General features: G+C 39.8%; 1 protein-coding gene across 3 annotated transcripts in view; it reads right to left on the bottom strand.

The window, feature by feature from the left end:
* The window catches only part of ANO4 (anoctamin 4), a 408206-nt gene that overhangs the window by 314520 nt on the left and 79579 nt on the right, over positions 1–14107 (bottom strand). For 2 of the 3 annotated variants that reach the window (XM_025401959.1, XM_025401961.1), the window contains exon 1: positions 13534–13961. The exons of the other annotated variant lie outside the window; for it this stretch is intronic. The gene's annotated coding sequence lies outside the window, so the exon portion shown is untranslated. Of the gene's footprint in view, positions 1–13533; positions 13962–14107 lie in introns of those variants that run through there. 3 annotated transcript variants of the gene reach the window in all.

The raw sequence follows: 14107 nt of genomic DNA, 5'->3' as shown, positions 1-14107 counted from the left end.
ATCTATAGGAAGAATACCTTAAAACATTAACTATGAAGATTCACAAAAGAAGACCTGAATAAATGGGAACATATACCCTGTGTGGGGATAGGTTGGGTCAGTATCATAAAAAATTCTCCCAAATTTTTGCAAACTATACCTTTGGCAAAGGTCTAATATCTAGCTTTCATAAGAAACTTAAACAAATTTACAAGTAAAACACCCCCATTAAAAAGTCGGCAAAGGACATGAGCAGACACTTTTCAAAAGACATACATGTAGCAACAATGATATGAAAAAAGCTCAACATCACTGATCATTAGATAAATGCAAATCAAATGAGACACCATCTCACACCAGTCAGAATGGCTATTATTAAGAAGTCAAAAAATAAAGGATACTGGTGAGGTTGTGGAGAAAAAGGAATGCTAATACACTGTTGATGGGAGTGTAAATTAGTTCAGACATTATGGAAGACAGTGTGGCGATTCCTCAAATACCTAAAGACAGAATTACCATTCAACCCAGCAATCCCATTACTGGGTATATACCCAGAGGAATATAAATCATTCTGCCATAAAGACACAAGCACGTGAATGTTCATTGCAGCACTATTCACAACAGTAAAGATATGAAATCAACCTAAATGCTTATCAATGACAGACTGGCTAAAGAAAATGTGGTACATATACACCATGGAATATTATGCAGCCATAAAAAGGAACAAGATCATGTCCTTTGCAGGGACATGGATGGACATGGATGGAGCTGGAAGCCATCATCCTCAGCAAACTAACGCAGGAACAGAAAACCAAACATCACGTGTTCTCACTTATAAGTGGGAGCTGAATGATGAGAACTCATGGACACACTATGAGGAACAACACACACTGGGGCCTGTCAGGGCAGGGGCGGAGGGAAAGCATCAGGAAGAATAGCTAGTGGATACTGGGCTTAATACCCAGGTGATGGGTTGATCTGTGTCGCAAACCACCCTGGCACATGTTTACCTGTGTAACAAACCCACACTTGTACCCCTGAACTTAAAAGTTAAAAAAAAAAAATCTCCCTAGATTAAGCTATAAATTTAACCCTTATATCCAAAACATGATTGTTTTTTAGAATGAGACAATTTCTAAAGTTTATTCAGAAAAATAAACATGTAAGAAGATTAAAAAAAAAAAAAACCTGGAACAAAGAGTAATAAGGGTGAGGCTAGCCATATCATATATTAAAATTCATAAAACTAGAGTGATTAACACAGTGTGGGACTGCAACAAACTGGAAGTCAAGAAAACGGAGCAGATTCTCCAAAAATAGTTCTAACTAAATAAGGGGATTTCATAGATGATGATGCCCTTCCATGTCACTCCCGCCTTGGCCCAAGTAAAAATCATCTTTCTCAAGAGTCACCAACTAGCCAGCAAGGAAAAGACGCATCGTGCATGAAATGTTTGGAGAGAACTAGGGAGTTGCTGGGGGAAAATAAAATGGAATTTCTATTTCATTACTAATCTAAAATAATTATAAATCAAATAAGTATGATTTTATTTACATAAAAATACAAAAGGAAATTGTGGAAGCATGAGTTTTCAGAGTGGGTTGGGCTTTTCTCATCATTACACAAAACCCAGAAAGTACAAAAGAAACGTGACAACTTTATATAAAAATGTATTATGTCTCAAATACTATAAACAATATCAAAGACAAATGACAAAATAAGGGAAAATATTTGGTAAAAAAAGAATCATAAGGAAATGTGAATTTTCTAGTATATAAAGAGCTCCTGGCCGGGCGCGGTGGCTCACACCTGTAATCCCAGCACTTTGGGAGGCCGAGGCAGGCAGATCACAAGGTCAGCAGTTCAAGACCAGCCTGACCAACATGGTGAAACCCTGTCTCTACTAAAAATACAAAAATTAGCTGGGCATGGTGGTGGGCGCCTGTAATCCCAGCTACTCAGGAGGCTGAGGCAGGAGAATTGCCTGAACCCGGGAGGCGGAGGTTGCAGTGAGCTGAGATCATGTCATTGCACTCCAGCCTGGGCGACAGAGCGAGACTGTCAAAAAAAAAAAAAAAAACAGCTCCTAAAATTAAAAATCAAAACTCAATATTTGAAAGCGGGCCTGCAAAGGGCATGAGCAAAGAGTTAGCTCATAGAAGAAGAAAATACAAAGTAAACACACGAAAAGATGCTCAAATTAAACTATAAGATGCTACTTTTCACCCAGCAGATTAGCAAAGATCAAAATGTTTGCTAGTGGGCATAGGTGTGAGGAAACAGGCATTCTCATTCATTACTGATGGGAGTGTAAACTGGCACACTTCTGTTAATGGTGATTCAGTAAGAGCCATCAGAATTTTTAAACTCACATACCCTGTGACCCAAGCATTCCACTTTTAGAATATTTTCCTACAAACTTACTGGCACCTAACTATTCTTCCTTAGCCTCCTGTCCCTGTTTACACAAATCACACTCTCCTCCAGGAAACTGCAAGCTGTAGCCTGTCTACACTACATACCACCTAAGGAGCCTTCATCCCTAAACCCTCCTGAATGTCAACAGAGAAGAAGAACATTGATCATATTTGCTGTTAGCTTGCTTCTTTTCTCCTCCACTTTACATTTCTCTTTTCCTGCCACAATGTCACTTACTGTGACTAGTGGGTCCTCCTCCCAGGGACTTTGTGGCCACATGGCCCTCCAATTCCACTGTTTAGGTTCTGTGATACAGACTTACAATTTAAGTAAATTCCAAATTATAAAAACTATCTATGAGACTGAATTAAAAATAAAGTGAGACCCCTCCAAAAAGATTTATCCTAAAATCATTAATCACAAACAGGAAGAAGAGATTGCTACAAAGAGAATAAAATACCTAGGAATAGAGCTAGCAAGGGAAGTGAAGGACCTCTTCAGGGAGAACTACAAGCCACTGCTCAAGGAAATAAGAGAGGAAACAAACAAACAGTTAGGAAAATCAATGCTCGTGCTCATGGATAGGAAGAACCAATATTATGAAAATGGCAATACTGCCCAAAGTAAATTACGGATTCAATACTATTCCCATTAAACCACCGTTGACATTCTTCACAAAATTAGAAAAAACTTTTTAAATTCATATGGAACCAAAAAAAAACCCCGAATAGCCAAGACAATCCTAAGCAAAAAGAATAAAACTGGAGGCATCACGCTACCTGACTTCAAACTATACTACAAGGCTACAGTAACCAAAACAGCATGGTACTGGTACAAAAACAGACACACAGACAAATGGAACAGAGTAGATAACTCAGAAATAAGACCACACCCCTACAACCATCCGATCTTTGAAAAAACCTGACAAACAAAAGCAATGGGGAAAGAATACCCTATTAAATAAATCGTGTTGGGAGAACTGACTAGCCATATGCAGAAAATTGAAACTGGACTCCTTCCTTACATCTTATATGAAAATTAACTCAAGATAGATTAAAGACTTAAACGTAAAACCAAAAACTATAAAAACCCTAGAAGAAAACCTAGGCAATACCATTTAGGACACAGGCATGGGCAAAGACTTCATATGAAAATGCCAAAAGCAATTGCAATGAAAGCAAAAACTGACAAATGGGATCTAATTAAACTAAATAACTTCTGAGGAGCAAAAGAAACTATCATCAGAGCAAATAGACAACCTACAGAATGGGAGAAAATTTTTGCAATCTATGATCTGACAAAGTTCTGATCTCCAGAGTCTACAAGGAACTTAAACAAATTTACAAGAAAAAAAAAAAAAAACTCCATTAAAAAGTGGGCAAAGGACATGAACAGACACTTCTCAAAAGAAGACATACATGCAGCCAACAAACAAATGAAAAAAGCTCAGCATCACTGATCATTAGATAAATGCAAATCAAAACCACAATGAAATACCATCTCACACCAGTCAGAAGGGTGATTACTAAAAAGTCAAGAAACAACAGATGCTGGCAAAATTGTGGAGAAAATGGATTGCTTTTACATTGTTGATAGGAGTGTAAATTACTTCAGCCATCGCAGAAGACAGTGTAGCAATTCCTCAAAGACCTAGAACCAGAAATACCATTTGACCCACCAATCCCATTACTGGGTATATACCCAAACAAATATAAATCACCTTATTTTAAAGATACATGCATGCATTTGTTCATTGCAGCACTGTTCACAATAGCAAAGACATGGAACCAACCTAAATGCCCATCAAAGACAGACTGGCTAAAGGAAATGTCGTGTGTATATATATATATATATATATATACACACACCATGGAATGCTATGCAGCCATAAAAAGGAACAAGATCATGTCCTTCTCAAGGAGATGAATGGAGCTGGAAGCCATTATCCTCAGCAAACTAACACAGGAACAGAAAACCAAACACCACGTGTTCTCACTTATAAGTGTGAGCTGAATGATGAGAACACATGGACACACTGTGGGGAACAACACACACTGGGGCCTGTCAGTGGGGGCAGGGAAAGTAACAGGGAGAATAGCTAATGGATGTTGGGCTTAATACCCAGGTGGTGGGTTGATCTGTGCAGCAAACCACCCTGGCACACATTTACCTACGTAACAAATCTGCACATCCTGCACATTACCACAGAACTTAAAAGTTGAAGGAAAAAAAAAAAAAAAGCTCTGCTAAGGGGGAAAATACATATATATATATGAGAACTTCTCTAAACCACTAACACCAGAGAGAAAAATAATGATAATAACAGGTTAACAATTGTTAGATAATGCAATCATCTTGCAGGCACTGTGCTAAGGGCTCTCCATGGACTATTTCACTTATCACTCACGACAACTCTGAGGTAGGGGTTATTAGTTAATCTCATTTTTATAATCGAGGGCAATGATGCCCAAGGAGACCAGCTAACCTGCCCAAGGTCCAAAGGTGAGTAAGTGGCATAGTAAGGATGGGTACAATGTCTGCCCCACAGCCCAGGCACTCCACTGCTAGGAGACATTTTCCTTTAAATCCTAATTATTTTAGAAGCAAGGTAGAAAGTATTGACTAAAGGCTTGCTTGAAGTAAATTGGAACACTGATGCTGAATTAAAGATCCCACAAAATATAGGATGGGAATGTTGGGAAATCCCTAAATATTGATTTTTATCTCAAGGCACCATTTCCACTAACCAGCTCACGCAGATGTTCTACATTGGGCAGACCTTGCTTCTGTAAATGTTGTTTATTCACTGACATTTATCTCACTGGTTTTATCCTCCCTACCTCCCTTCCTCCCAAAGAGAAATTCCTTGCTCAATTTTTGCATGTTCACTTTCTAATCCACTCCCATCTCTTCTCTGAATGAGCTGTGCTCGTGGGTGATCCCACCATTTCTCTGTTCCTGGGGTTGGAGTTCCCTATACTCTAAGCTCCCATCCTCTCAGAACACCTCAAACCGCTCCTCTCAGAGTCAAGTGAGGTAGAGATCCATTTCCATCCCATGTTCCTCTAAATTCTGACAACTTTTCTCATGAGAAAAATACTAATGGGCTTTGATGTCCACAGTACTTTTCTTTAAATCAATTCAAAAACTAAATGCTTCATTATAACTTTTGTTCACAGTACTCCAATTATTTCAAAAGCTGCTTTTATCTAGTAGGGAAAAAAACCCTCAAGATGGTGGTTTATCATAGAATTGTCAGAAAGTAAATATAAAAATAGGCAGCTAAAAACAATGAGTGGAGAGAAGAAAATAACCTAAACATAATGCATAAGTTAAATAACTTTAAAGAGAGCCAAATGTGAAGATAATAGCAGCCAAAGCATTCTTCATTTTTTCCCCTCCATAGCACTTATCACCATCTGATATGCTTCGTATTTGCTAATGTGTTTGTCTGTCTCCTCCTTCCACTCTGACCAGAATGTCAGCTCTGTGAAGGCAGGAAGTTGACTGTTTTGTCCACTATTGTTTCTTGCCCCTGAAACATAGTAAGTGCTCAATAAGTACTTGTGGAGTGAGCAAATGAATGAATAAATGAATGAATGAATGCAGCTTCTTTTCTACCACATCGTCTCTCACTCCACAAGCAAACTTTATTTGCTTTCATGCTCTGGTCAATATATCTAGAGATTTTCCTCCCAATTCTTCAATCTTTTTAGATTAATTTCAAGGTGGAGAGTCATCTGGTCAGATCTACTTCTGAGATGCAGAAAACCTACCAACTTACCATTCCCTAAGAATATGTTCACTCATTCTTTTAGGAAAAAGAAAGGAGGGACAAGGTAAGCAGAAATCAAATATTTTGAGGATGAACTGAATCTATTACAGACAGAATTTTCTAAGCCATTTTTTCACCTACATGAAACAAACTTACTCACACATATCTCACTGGTTCATAAAACAACTGTATTCCTTGTAAATAACACAAAGTTATTTGTCAAAGGAAAAAAATAACTAAAATTTTACAGTAGAAATACAGCACCAAAGACCTGTGGGGTTTCCCACACACTGGACAGTTTGTTAACAGGCACCTCAGTGATCTCAATGCTAAACTCCCTTCAGGTCTAAACTGATTGATTTAAGTTAGACTTCCTGGCTTCGTTTCCTTGTGATGACATTGAATGTCAAAGTGTACCCTCAAGGGCAAAAGGGATGGGTGAGAAAAAAACGTGTTATGCAGTTATGTACTGCGCAACTGCTCTCCTTCCCTGCGGAATACAGACTTTTGATTTAATTAAACCTGAGGAGAGATTCCAAACAAATTTCCATTTGGCATTTTCTAGACCCTATTAACTATCCTCCAACTTTCAAAAATAATAAACAGCATTTAGAGCTTCTGATACCATTCCCGTCTCCCCACGCAAGGTTCCTCATCTTTCCTTGCATTTCCCACCTTCCCCCCACCCCGTCCCCCAGCTCCTGTTCCATCAAAGCCACCTGATTGCTGACACAACCATCATAACTTTAAGTTCCTTCTCAAGCCAGTGCCTCTCTCTAGAATGCCCTTTCTACCCCCTGCCTTATCTGCAAGTATGCAGTCTCTGTTTATAGCAGTCAGCCTCATTACCAGTCATTTACACATGGGACAAACCCTCACTAGTTTGTGGCTTTCTGGAGGACAGGAATTGTGCTTTTTTTAAAAAAAAATCTTTCATTCCTTGGTACCCAATGCAATGCTATGCTTATAGAAGGCACTTAATAAATTTTCATTGTTTACTTTACTGAAACTCATTTGAAAGCAGAAACATTTCCTGGGGTTTTGAATAGAATTTCTAATGGATTACATCAGGATGTCTGCCAATCTCTTTATCCTTCTCAGTATATAATTCATAGTCACATTGGTTTGAAAAATTAAACTCTCCACATACAGCAGTAGCTGCCAATGACAGCACCATAGGTTTTAGATGGTGATTCCCATCTGTTTGTTCAAGGATTATTGGTGCTCTGCTCTACAGTAGTCACTAAACCAAGACTTGAGGTACAGAACATATAGTCCCTGCCATTAAGAAACAAAAAGTGTTTGAGAGAGAGAGACAGAGGCAAGTAGACAAACAGTCTGTAAGATCCTGAGGGATACAGAACAACAGAGATGGTATACCTAGCTCAGCTCTGGGCAAAAGAAGTCAATAAGGATGGCAAGTGTCAAAACACTTTCAAGGGAGATGACATCGAATCTGCTTTGAAAGTGTAGTCTGAAGAGAGAAGAGGAAATAGCATGTGCAAAGGCACTGAGGCAAGTGAGAGCACTGTAAATTTCTGAGTATTGCAAATGGTTTTGGTACTCCTAGAGCATTCCAGGGAACTTCAGAACCAGACATAGAACAAGGAAGCAAGGGCTGTACACTGTTATGGGCCTGATATGCAAGGTCAAGGAGTGTGGTATTTAATCTGTGATTTGTTCCATGGACACTGTGCTATCCAGGCTGTCACTTTAAGATTCCAGGAAACAGGTAAGTTTTATCAAAGACATGAATTGTCATTTCATGAATCACAACAACAGTGCAAACAAGTTTAGCTAATTTGTCTCTTCTGTTCAGTCAGGTCACAAAATCAGAAGCTAAAAATAATGTCTTGGAAAATTGGAAGATATATGTCACAATGACAGCAAAGGTGCCCTTCTATGAAAAGAATTTCTCAATGGAATAACCACAGGGAAAAAACCTGCCCAAGCAAACTATTTTTCAACCAGATTCTTTGAGAAACTGTGAATCAGTAAATAGAACACTGACTGACAATGAAAAGACAACCAACTCCATGAAGTGTAAGTAGACTCTGAACTCCTCAAGAGGAGTGGCCGTGTCTGGCTATCTCACCACTAGATCTCTACTGCTTGACATTAGGGTGGACACAATAGGTGCTCAGTAAGTTAACAGGTAAATGAGTGAATGGATGAAGGAATTAATTCCCTAACATCACCCCCTCTATATAGAAATCAATGATCATTTAAATAGTTTAAGCAAAGGGGGAAAACTACGTATAGTTTTTGTAAAATTCTTTAAATGTTTATAGGAAAAGCAGAATTTCAACATAAAAAATGCATTTCCACACAAGCATAAACAAATTACCATAAACATTTGCTTGATATGACTCACTCTGACTGGTATAGCCACGTAATCTGCATGAAATGAACCCAGAAATAATGGACACCAGTAAGACAGATGCCACAAAGCAGATTTGTGAACCATGAATGGCACAGTGTCAGCTGTGTATCGTGGAAGGGGCCCCACACTGGGAATGGAGCAGGGTTCTGAGTAAATGAATGCACCTTGCACTAAAGTCATCCTGCCCAGGTGCTGTGTGAGTCTCCAGCCCTGGGGAAGTCACATCACTTCCTTAACTTCTATGGAATGAGAGGATAGGTAAGTTGCTCCTTAAGGTCCCTTTTCTTTTTTCTGAGACGGAGTCTTGCTCTGTCACCAGGCTGGAGTGCAGTGGCGCAATCTCAGCTCACTGCAACCTCCACCTCTCAGGTTCAAGTGATTCTCTTACCTCAGCCTCCCGAGTAGCTGGGATTACAAGTGACGCCACCATGCCCAGCTAATTTTTGTATTTTTAGTAAGATGGGGTTTCACCATGTTGGCCAGGATGGTCTCGATGTTTTGACCTCGCTATCCGCCCACCCCAGCCTCCCAAAGTTCTGGGATTACAGGCATGAGCCACTGTGCCTGGCCAAGGTCCCTTTTGATAATCACAAGAGACTTCCCAAAATGTGCCAGGATAAGCAGATAGTCATCATATACATATTTGCCCTGTTCATGAAGGGTACCAAGATCACACTTTTCTGAGTAACTCTGATGTTCATGTCACTGTCACAGTTCTAGGGGCTTTGCAGGGTCAAAGGAAGGTACAGCCTACTCCCTCGAGGAATGTCTAATATGGATCAATTGTCTTAGAAACAAATCATTCATCTAGTAGCAAACAGAAGTGAACTAATACTTCAAAATTTTTAATGGCTGGGTTACAGTCCTCTGAGATTATCTGGTCCAAGCTTCATGTAGCAGATACAGAATTTGAGTCACACAGCCAGTTAGTGGTGGGGGTTGAACTGGAATCCAAGGAGCTTGAAGATATCTCTCTGTGACTGGCTGTGGTCTCTGATGGTCTCCAGACACTCATTCCCTCTCTGACACTCACAAGAGGTCCCCCATGGTGGACCAACAGGAAAGATGTAAGTAACTGAATTCCTACTGTATTACATTATGTCTGCTTTCTATAAGAATGGCTGCTGGCTCACACACACCAAAAGGTCAGTCAGCAGATGCCTAATTAAGGGTTAAAGATTTCTATTAGAGAAAAAGCCCACAAAACCTGTCATTGTGTGTTTTTGCATTTCTTTGCTCTTCAGACTTAAGAGCAAACAGCCTGACTGGAGAATTAAATGCTAAACATAGGAAGAACGTTCCCCTTTCGTCTTGCATTATTTTGGGGCTGTGATTTGGTTCTCCTCCAAAATTCTGCCATCTCCCTCTACCTCCTAAGAAGTATAACTTGCAACATAAACATTTATGACAGTCTGCATAGATTATTATGCTACTGAGGACATGTTTTTTTCCCTGCAAAACTGATCTCGTAACGACAGTCCTAAATGAATTTAGTAGGGAGGCACAGATCAAAAATACAGTATTCAACACAGTTCATGAAGCATTTCTCCTATTTTAAACAATCTTCCTGAGTTGCCAATTGAATTGCAAGTTCCTTTAAAGTAGATCACCAGAGCTGGTGCTAGAAGTAGTTCTGAATCTCTGCTGAAGAACAGTCTTCCCTCTAAGAAGCCTCATGTGGGAGTCACACCTAACTCTTTGTGCTCTGTAAAAGGGGCTCAAAGAGATGGTAAGAGGGATTATATTGGCTTAATAATATTGGGAAAAGCAACATAAAAATTCAGCCAACATCCTAATGATATGGTTCATTCAGTTACCAAAGAAAGGCTGTATCACATAATCAAATGATTTTACTTTATAACACCCATAAACTCCCCCTCTTAACACAAAGACCTTTTAGGCAGTAAACATATCAAGGTTTGAGGGCAGTCCAACCTAGACAGATCCAGAATGTCATTAACTAAAATGCAGAATAGATTCTATTTCTGGTCCTGGTAATCAACTATGGAAAACAGTTTCGATGACAAGAATGCCTGCAGAAGTATGAGGTTATATTTATATTAACAGAAACAATTTCCTCCCTCAGTTACATGATTATAGTTTGAATATTTGGAGTTGGGATACTAAAAGAAAAGCTGTAATCAACTCTTCATTAATTGTCATACACTTTTCACTGTCTGAGTTTGTCTGTGTACATGTAGGCATGTTCACATATACAAAATGGCAAAAGCGAAGAAGAGAGAAAGCAGAAGACAAGAGGATTTTAAAATGGAGACTTGGTTCATAATTTAAGCTGCAAATTTCAAATTAAACCACCACCAAAAGAAATAGCGAAAGCACAGTTTTGATGATAGCTGTAATAAAGAGTGTCAAAAAAAAAAAAAAAGAGTAACTGAATCTACACCAATCTAGGTGCTTCCAGACCCATTTTAAATAACTTCAACTTGCTAAGTCTGCAAGCAAAATCAGTTGCAATGCATAGCAGCAAAATAAATACATAGAAAATGTTGCAGTGACTTCATCACACCAAGAGGCTACAGGCTCCACTCAGTACAGCTTTTACCAATTTTTCCTGCAGTAGTTTTCTATGCTGCTTTCAGAGACCCTGCAAAGGAATTAACATTACACCATGCTGTGAGACAAGGAAATGCTGAAGAATGCAGTCTCCCAATTCAAAGAAATTCTTAAAGGCATTATCTGGAAATGAGGTCTAGGAAGCAGGGAAATCCTTACCAAAAAAAAAAAAAAAAAAAAAAAAGCCAGTTAAAGCAATATCTGAGGAATTTTCCTTCTGTTCTCTAAATGGGCATGCTACAACTATTTTTTTTTAAGTATATACAATTGACACAGGACAAACAACAGTACATTTGTGTACATGCTTGTATATGTGCACATATATATGCACATATATATATAGAGAGAGAATTCTGATTGCATAGGTAAACAATCTGCTTAGCAAAATAAAGGAAACCTAAATAATGTTTTTTCTCAAGGCTAAAGTTGCTACTAATTAAAATGAAATATGTTCTAAATGATTCTGAAATTGCCTGCAATGAGAAATACTGAGTCTATTTCCATGACACCCAAGCTGATTCTAACTCTTTCCATCTTAATGAGTATCTTCAGTTGAGATGCCAGGCACTATATAAAATCCTTTCAATTAGAAAAAGAGAAAAAAAGATTAAGCAAAGTAAGAACACACCATTATGGATGAAAGTAAACAGCTAAACATTAAAGAATGAAAGAGGAAGCAGAGAAGTCTGCCAGTCAAATTACAATACAGTATTGCCACGAACCACAGTCGAGTGTAGGGAAGAGTGGGTATTAGAACAGCTAAGCCAAGCTGATAATATTTTTAAAATTGTTTTGAACTTTTTTTTTTTTTTTTTTGCTGTTAACCTCTATGCTGGTTTTACTCTTGAACAGTGCTAACATGTAAACATCTACAAATTCTTGCTTTTTATTTAAATGGATGCTTTTACACATGCAAGGAACCCTTCACTGAAATAGAAAACAAACAAAAACAGAACAACAAACGCATCTACTTTGGACCCAGAGAAGAGGGTAAAGGCATATGTCTGATGTCATCACCACTATTTTAAGAAAAATCCACATGAACAGTGGACATAAAAGTAGTGAAAATGAGCAAGACAGTTAGGGAACTTTACATTCCAAACTCCCAATCAGCAGGAGGAGAGACCGGAAATTTCACCCCAGGTTTTACCCCCTCACTTATCAAAAAAATCATTGTATTAGTTCAGTATCTTATGAATCAGAGACTGAATTACATTTGGCAAGAACCCTCTCTAGAGTGAAATGGACCAGAATTGGAAAACCTACACAAATAAGATAACCCACCTCCAGTCCAAGACTTGAAAATAACAACATAATTACAACTGTGAAGCTATTCTTTGGAATGATGCTTTGATCAAAATAGTTCGACACACCTGCTACCAAAAAAAAAAAAAATCCCTGTTAAGAGAGACTCCTGCAGTGCACAGGAGTGAAACTACTAAAATGTTCTTGGTTTCCTTTGGGCGTCAAGAAGCCGCCAGTAATAGACTTGAAGTTGTGGTGCTCTTTGCAGCAAACCTCAGGAGACCAGGTGAAAAATTAGAGCACTATTGTAAGAGTAATGCCCTGGAATAAACAATCTGCCACATCCATAGTCTTCGTCAGAAACCTGCTTATGTTCTCCTAGAAAAGTCTAACCATTCTAATAACCTCAAAGTATTTTATCTCCTAGCAGGAGGACAAAACTATGTTGCCAACTCAAAAATGTTCCTGTCATCACTGCCCTACCACTCTCTGAAGAGCCTGCAAAATATGGTTTGCAGAACTGGGTATCCTGAGACTCGGAAGGAAAAGAAGCAATGAGGTCATGCAGTCTACTCCGTCTGCCAGCACAGGATTCCTCCTGCTGAGAATGTTTCTGCCCAAGTTGTAAACCCCACAAGATATAGGGTCATCCTGGACCCACTCGGGCAGGTGCAGAAAGCACAGCTGCCCACAGCAGACTCAACATAACTCACACGTGTGTGCTCATCTTCACCCAGAAAGATGGAAGAGTTTGCTATGTGGTCAGGTCACCCCCGGCCCTTCTGATTCTGAGTGAGTGCCCCCAGCACACTGAGGATTCATCCTGCCCAAATTTGTCAGTCATCCTCCACAGATTCCCTGCACACTGCTGCAGTTTACCATCGTGAACACATTTCCCCGGCTGCTGCTTCAAGGACAAAGACAGAGCACTTATATTCGTATCACAGCAGAAGAGCTCGCGTTTATGGAAAAAAGATAAAAAGACAAACACTCCAGGCAAATGATCCCTGGCATTTTTGAAGCTGGATCATCCCAGACAAGATCCATGAAAACAGAAGAAATGCAGAAGGAAGGTCACTAAGCTTAGCTGGGTAGGGGGGGAACGAACGGTTCAGTTCACTGCAGCAGCAGAGCAGCTCATTCAATGTAAGCACTTACCATAAAAATAGAAAGAGTCAACAGAAGGAGAACGGATCCTTCCTCAATGCCTTGGTGTCTCCGGCAGAAAGAAATCCACTGTGAACCCCCAGGCACCAGTCGGGAGGAGGCCAGCAAAGTGATGACAGGCAATAAAACCACCACACACAAGTCCTTTTCAGCCTCCCCTCGGGCCGTATGCAGTTGTTTGTGCTGTAAAAACCCTGAGAAGTCTGGAACAGGACTCTCCCGAGAGCCAGCCGGAGTGAAAGCAGCCTGGTGGATTTTCACCGCCGTCTCAGAGCATCACGCCCAGGACTGGTCCTCCCCCTCCCCAGGTGCAGGGGAGGCATGGTCGGGGGAGGGTGGGCACTAGGCTGGGCAAGGCAAGAAGAGGGATGGAAAGGAGTCTCTTTAGAGTGGAAGGAACTGCCGGAGAGAACATCAGTATTCCATATCAGTTATTGCCAGCGACCAATCAGCCCAGCCAGGGGGCCGTGTCAGTGTGACAAGAGAGCAGCAGATGACAGCCAGTTCTGAGAGTGGCAGGACAACCCCCTGCCTGGAAGAGAAATTTGGGAAGATTGGTAACTTA

This window comes from Theropithecus gelada, chromosome 11, assembly GCF_003255815.1.
Source record: "Theropithecus gelada isolate Dixy chromosome 11, Tgel_1.0, whole genome shotgun sequence".
NCBI classification, from domain to species: Eukaryota; Metazoa; Chordata; class Mammalia; order Primates; family Cercopithecidae; genus Theropithecus; species Theropithecus gelada.
The sequence above is the reverse complement of the archived record's forward strand: the minus strand, read 5'-3'. Positions and strand labels throughout refer to the sequence as shown.